The sequence below is a fragment of the Eleginops maclovinus genome, chromosome 4 (genome assembly GCF_036324505.1).
Source record: "Eleginops maclovinus isolate JMC-PN-2008 ecotype Puerto Natales chromosome 4, JC_Emac_rtc_rv5, whole genome shotgun sequence".
Classification (NCBI taxonomy): domain Eukaryota; kingdom Metazoa; phylum Chordata; class Actinopteri; order Perciformes; family Eleginopidae; genus Eleginops; species Eleginops maclovinus.
In genome coordinates, this window is record NC_086352.1 from 4437242 (window position 1) to 4445309 (window position 8068).

The following is an 8068-nucleotide window of genomic DNA, read 5'->3' on the forward strand; positions in this document are numbered from 1 at the left end:
ACACACACACACACACACACACACACACACACACACACACACACACACACACACACACACACAGTATTAAACATGTGAAATGAATGCATGCTCTGTCCTGTTTCCTGCACACAGTACACATGCAGCATAATGTACGTAATATATAAATACATAAATATATCATGAATGAAAATCCATCAAAATGAACACTGGTAATAAACATTCAAATTATAATAATATTAATTATAATAATTATAATAATAATATAATTATAATTATTATAATTATTATAATTAATATTATAATAATAATATTAATTATAATAATTATAATAATATTATATAATTATATAATTATTAATAATTATGATAATAATAATTATAATAATAATCATTAGATAAATGATAATCATGCATTTAAATACAAATAAATAAATAATAATTACATCACAATCAATGTCAGTAATAATCATTTAAACAGCAGACTTTGTGTGTGTGTGTGTGTTTGTGTGTGTGTGTGTGTGTGTGTTTGTTTGGGAGGTAGGAGAGGCTGATGATATCACTGTGATCCCGGCTCATTAAAAATAATTCATTAGTGCAAACAAGAGAGCTGGAAACAGGACGGGTCAGCGTGCCCCCCTCCTGACCTGCAGGCCACACACACACACACACACACACACACACACACACACACACACACACACACACACACACACACACAACCCTTCCTCAGGAACACAGCGAGGCAGCTTTAGTGACCAAAACACTTGTTATAAATCTCTTTGGAGTTTCAAACAGCAGATTTGATCTGATTATCAACTTTTTCTGGATTCTGAATTCGAGATTTCTTCTGAGGTCAATGATCTTCTTCAGAACAAAAAAAAATGCATTTTGGTATTAATGCACATTTAGGATTTTGGAATGATCTAGTTTTTTCAACCTGCAGAGGGCGGACCCTGCAGAGGACGGACCCTGCAGAGGGCTGACCCTGCAGAGGGCTGACCCTGCAGAGGACGGACCCTGCAGAGGACGGACCCTGCAGAGGGTGTTGTGTGAGCTGTGTTCCTCTGAATGGGCCTCCTCATGATGCTGAGTGATGAGCAGACAGATGTGTGTGAGCAGATTATTTTACCGTCGGTCTGAACGTTTTGCAGGTTTTGGCTCGTGTAGATCAGTTGTGAGTTGAGGTTTTATAGCAAAGCTCTGAGTCATGAAAGGCCTGCAGCAGTCTTCACAATGAACCTCTTTACATAAACAGAGCGAGGGATGATATGAGTCCTGGAGCGGCTCGTCTTTAACATATTTTAAATGATTGAATGTGTATCTGTGTGTGAAACTGCCGGGACTCCTGCTGCGTGACAACCAGCACTGGAACAAAGGGAACACGGGGGCAAAGCTTTCCCAAAACTCTGCAGGACAAAGTGAGGGGGTGTTTAACACACACACACACACACACACACACACACACACCAAAGCATCACTATGTTATAGAACATGAAGCGGCACTCTGTTCGGAGATCACCTGAAGACCTGAAGACCTGAAGACCCTCTTCAGCCGCTCTGTGACAATGAAGGGAAGCTGCAGGTTTGTTGACTGAAACATCTGATCCTCCAGAGACACAGAGAGTCCTTCAGAGTCCTTCAGTCTTCATCTGAAACACCTTTCAGTCACATATTGAGTCAGTTTGAAATAACCTCAGATTCAGACAGAAGAGCGTGAGGGCCACAGACAGGGCCCTCTGCCGGGCCCCCGACAAAACGCATCTTTTTTGTCATCGATTATTTATGGGGCCTCCAATATGTTTTGGGGTCGCCTACTTTATTTTGTATTGTTTTATTTTGTCCCTGTGAGTGTGTGTGTGTGTGTGTGTGGTGCACGTCCTTGGATGGGGTGGAGCCCCCGGCGGCTTAAGGGGAATATACTACCTTGTGAACCTGCCATGTGTGGGTATTGGAAACACCTTCAGGTAAATGACGTCATAAAGTCTTTATCTGAACTGCAGCATGTTCCTTCCCTCTGTGAGGAACATACCACGTTCAAAATCGCTGAGTCGGTTTATCATCTGTCGACTCCTCCCGGTTTATTTACCTGATACCGAGGAGCGGCGCGGCGGCCCACCCGACGAGGGTCAGTTCACATATCCGGCGAGAATAAAAACAAAAGATTTCGACAGAAATGCATTTAATGTATTTGGCAACCAAAAAAACGTGGACAGAAAAGAAGCTGCCGACGGAGAAAGATGCAGATAAAAAAAAATGGAAAAAATGAGCAACACATAAACGTTACCAGAGGTGTGTGTAAACAGTTCCTTTAAACCAAAGTTTAGAAAATGTTAAGTATTGTTCCATTTTGTTTTACATATTTATTCGTACTCTGCACATTTTATCATCAGTTCCTAAGATTTGTGACTTTAGTATTTCATCATCTTTGTTATTTATTTTGTGGGACTTTTCCTTTAATGGTTATGAAACTATCAGTTACACAATCACCATGTACACACACACACACACACACACACACACACACACACACACACACACACACACACACACACACACAATCACCATGTACACACACACACACAATCACCATGTACACACACACACACACACACACACACACAATCACCATGTACACACACACACACACACACACACACCATGTACACACACACACACACACACACACACACAATCACCATGTACGCACACACACACACACACACACACAATCACCATGTACACACACACACACACACAATCACACACACACCATGTACACACACACACAATCACACACACACATGCACACACACACACACACACACAAACATAAACAAACACACACACACACACACACTCTGGAACATTTGTACTTGTGCTTCCAGGAAATCATCACAAACACTCCACACACACACGGTTAATCCTGGGAGCTATGCGGATGTTAGCAGCGTGTGAAGACTTGTGGACTCAGACGACCCTGAAACAAACTTTATCTGCACAAATGGAACGGTTGTTACCCCCCCCCCCTCCAATCACGCACTGTTTATTTATTTGCAAACGTCAATAATGCACTTTCACACTCCGACCCATGAAAGATGAAATGTGTAAATAAAGTTTATTTGAATGAAATAGAAAATGTTTTCATTGGAAGAAAACTAGAATAACAGGCTTTGGTTAAAACTCAAATCTGAGAGAGAGGAAAGAACAGACGGTTAAATAAGAACAGTAACAAAGCTCTTTGTGCCAGGGAGTCCTGACACATCAGCTCAGAACAACAACTCCCAGTGATGGAGCCATCCACGGACTTCTGTTATTTATTATACCTTTACTTTATTGCTGTTTTTGTTTATTGTAAATTTACTTTCGTACTCTCGTGTAATCCAAACCAAGCCAATAGATACTTTTATGCTTTTGTTTTGATTAGCAGTTTTTGGACACCGGGGGGAGAGAGACCAGTGATTATAAGTTGGTAACAGGTGGAGGCCTCGGCGCACCCGGCAGGCATACGGTTCTACCATAGGGTATGCAAGAGGCACACAGAAGAGAAGGGGTTTACTCTGATCTGGCATCGACAAAATAAAATGAACAGAAAAGACCTTTCTTTAACCCATGAGTAACATCCGCTGACGGGGGCCTCAGCGGCAGTTTATTTTGAGTTCTATTTGTTTCATATATTGTTTGGATTTCGGCCGCTTCACCCAGCATGCCGAGCAGAACGAGGGAGAACACAGTGAGATCTGCCGCAGAAACACAAAGTGAGTTTAATAATCCTGTGGGTTAGACTCAGGTACTGGTCCTCAGACTGCTGAGTACCGGACATCAAACTGCTGAGTCAGGTACCGGTCCTGAAACTGGAGAGTAAGGTGCCGGACGTCAAACTGCAGAGTCAGGTACCGGTCCTCTGACTGCTGAGTCAGGTACCGGACGTCAAACTGCTGAGTCAGGTACCGGTCCTGAAACTGGAGAGTAAGGTGCCGGACGTCAAACTGCAGAGTCAGGTACCGGTCCTCTGACTGCTGAGTCAGGTACCGGACGTCAAACTGCTGAGTCAGGTACCGGTCCTCTGACTGCTGAGTCGGGTACCGGTCCTCTGACTGCTGAGTCGGGTACCGGTCCTCTGACTGCTGAGTCGGGTACCGGACGTCAAACTGCTGAGTCAGGTACCGGTCCTCTGACTGCTGAGTCGGGTACCGGTCCTCTGACTGCTGAGTCAGGTACCGGTCCTCTGACTGCTGAGTCAGGTACCGGACGTCAAACTGCTGAGTCAGGTACCGGTCCTCTGACTGCTGAGTCGGGTACCGGTCCTCTGACTGCTGAGTCGGGTACCGGACGTCAAACTGCACAAAGATCGATAGAATTGACTTTATGTGGAAAAAGACAATGAAGAAAGTATCTGAATACCAGGACGACAGATTGTAAACTAGGGATGGGCATTCCATTAAATTGTCTTAATCGATCGTCGGGGGAATCAACGATCGATTTTCGATTAATCATTCATATTTTTATATTAAAATTCACTATTTATAGGCTATATTAAAAATGCAGTGAACATACCAAAAACACAGCGTGTTTTCCTCATTGAGAGATGTATTACAAGATGGACAACTCTTGGCGCAGTTCAACCGGATCCGTTCAATGGTTGAAGTTGAAAATATGCGCTGCTCTTAAGCAGCGGAGCTTGCAGCTAGAAGCCGGTGCTCATGAACACAACTGACCCTTGTTTTCCCCAAAATAATAATATGAAAACACAATCATGTTAAACAATAACTTAACCAAAAATATATAATACTTTCAGTCTGACAGGTTTTGCCAAATTCTAACTCAAAACTATCCAAAAAGGCACCGTGTCGAGAAAGAGGGTGAGAGAGAGATCAGCCAACCTAACAATGAATTAGGCTAATTCACAAAGCTCCATAAAAATAACCAGTAACTCACATACAACTTCAGCACCAGTCTACTGGTTTTTGTTGAGCCGACCTGGCAGGCTTTCTGTGAGCAGGACCGCTGAGTTCATTTGTCAGTCATCACTGATGTAGTGGCAGGTGTTGGTGATGTAGCTCTCAGCTGTTAAAGCGGTCCAGCATTCTGTGGTTAGAGCAACTCCTTCAGCTGTGCTCAGTTCTTCTAACAGCTCCTGCTTCCGTTCTTCGTAGTGAGTTTCTATCAGTCTGGTGATGGTACGTCGTGACGGAATGTGATATGCTGGTTCCAATAAGTTTATCAGTTTTCGAAAACCTTCGCCCTCAGCAATACTTAAAGGGAGCATATCCATCTCAATGAACTTGCAGATCCCTTGGGTAATTTTCTCTGCTCGTTGTGCATCGCAGCTCCTCCGTGCTAACACCGAGTTGATTCTAGGTTGAGACCGAGAGCAGGATGCACCGCCACTAACCAGGGTCGGATGCGCGTTTTTCAAGTGGTGCATCATTTGAGTCCTGGACGAGTTGTACTTATACACAGCTTTGCAGTGTTGGCAGTGAGTCATTTTTTAAATCAAAATGGTCCCACGCCACACTTCGCCGTGACCTCTCCATGATTACTGTCAGTGCCCGATCCGTTCCCCTCCGGCTGCACATGCGCGTAATGACGTACGCGGAAACTCAACGTTTTCCTGCCCGATTTGTCTACATTTTACGGTACGTGACGGCAGCCAGTTAGTTTACCTAACCGCAAATAGCTGGTAGTTACTGACAATTACTTTTGAAATACACGGAAACTCGCAGGTATCTGAGGAGGCCTGTGGCGTTTTTTTTCAAACATTGCCCTCCTGTGGTAAACGTTTGATTGCTGCCACATAGCGAATTCATTGCATTCCTTCAAGACTCACACTACGCAACAGAACCTGCATTAATTTTATCGACAACAAATGAATGTCATCGACGAAATTCTTAATGATCAATTAATCGATCGTCGATTAATCATGCCCATCCCTATTGTAAACAGTACCTACGATGAGCGAAACACGTCGTCACAGCTTAAGATGCTAACGATGCTAACGACGATCACCTGTATTTACTTGGCATGCATCTGCAGAAGGTGTATTCCCCCGTGCAGTGAGGCGTTCAGGGTCTGATAGTGAACTGATCGTTCCCTCAGAAGATGATGAAGCGAGTTCACCCAGATTCAGAGACAATCTGTTCATTGAGGGGGGGGGGGGGGGGGGGGGCACGCTAAAAATAAACCTGCTTTTCCTCTGAGACTTCCTGTTTGACAACGCCACAATCACAAACATTTATATAAAAAAGAAATGCCTACACAAATAAAATGGGGCAGCCTACGAGCTACTTCAGGCAGTCAACTCGAGCACCAATGATACATTCGCACATAACGCCCTCGTCACTCTTGCAACCAACCAAACGGCGTTTCTCAATACCAAGAATGCAAAGAACGGACTTGTGTACTTGGGGAGAACGTTCTTGCGAGTTGTTTTTGGAAGAATGAACTTGCAAGTTGACGAGCACACCACTGTTGGCGGTTTGAGACGATGCGTACTGGTATTGCGCAATACACATTTGTGGAGCTTCTCAACTCCGAAAACTTTAAGCAGATTTTGAATTCGCCATCGATTTTCGTAAAACTGCTCATATTTGAAATCTAAACCCTTGATTTCTCGCCTCAAAGTGAATTTGTAGTGATGAAATAGCATACGAAAATAGTAAAAACGTACCGTTGTTCAACGGCGTCGAGTAATTTTCCGCTCCTCGCTTGAATGCCGAAATGAATGCTGGGATATATTCGCTGCCGAGGTAACACAAGTTAGCATCCGATGCATCCTTGGTAAAATGGACGTGCCGAGAACATTTCCGGGAATACATCCGGGAACTTTATCCGTTCTTGGTGAAAGCGAACTTGGGTTTGGGACAGTACTTGGGCAGCAAGAGATGACGTTTCACAAGAACACGAGCACAGACAAGAACGCATATTGAGAAAGGCCTATTCTCCTAATCTGGAGCAGCAGCAATTTCTGATTCTCAGGAATCACATTTTAGCAGATGGCTGCAAATCCCTGACAAGATCAAGGTTCTCCTAAGCTGCGTGATCTCTGCCTAAGCTGCGCCTACCCTGAGATCGCTGTTCCCTCACTGTTGAAAATTGTGCGCAGCCACAACGTCAGCTCATCTACCTACTTCAACCCAGAATCCTGGGCTGCCAGTCATCTTCTGCTACCAGCGCTTTGCCATGCTTCACAGGAATGAAATCCTTTCAGCAAACCATCATGAGCTCTTGCACTACTTGACAAATGCGTGAATGTTTAAACATGTTTGTCCGCAGAATTCTGTTTTGCATATCGGATGGTTGCTGGGTTAGTTTATATATCAATCTGAGCTCATAGCGTTTCTCGCCAGGTTACCAATAAGATGGCGCCGAGGATGGCTGCCGTGTCTCGAGCTCCTCAACAACTCCACATCTTAGTGTTTTTATTGTTTTACTTTGTTGTTTTTAACTTTTTTTGCAACATGCAAACCGCCCAAGCGAGCCCTATCATCCAATATGATAGAGAACAACTTTTACACATCAGGTCGCTGGTGGACAGCAATAATCCACCACGACCTGCAAACAAGGAGAGTCTCTGTGTTTACCTGCTGGAGCTCTACCTGTGGAGCGCAGGAGGAAGAGACCACGAGGTTCCCGGGCCGGGGTCCTGGTCAGGCTGAGGAAACGTGAAAACAGGCCTCCTCTACCGAGTTTACTTCTGGCAAATGTCCAATCCCTGGATAATAAGCTGGACGAACTCCGTAGCAGGGTGGCATTTCAACGGGACATTAAGACCTGTAATGTTTTGGTTTTCACGGAGACTTGGCTCGACCCCACGATACCGGACGCCGCCATTGCTCCACACGGATTCTCCATTCATCGCCAGGACCGGACAATAAAGTCAGGGAAGAGCAAGGGAGGAGGTGTGTGCTTCATGATCAACAACAACTGGTGCTCAGATGTGGAGATCATTTCTTCGGACTGTTCTCCCAGCCTAGAGCACATCATGATCGGATGCCGGCCTTTTTATCTGCCGAGGGAGTTCACATCTGTTGTTCTAACAGCAGTGTATGTTCCGCCGCACGCTGACAACAACACAGCGCTGGAGGACT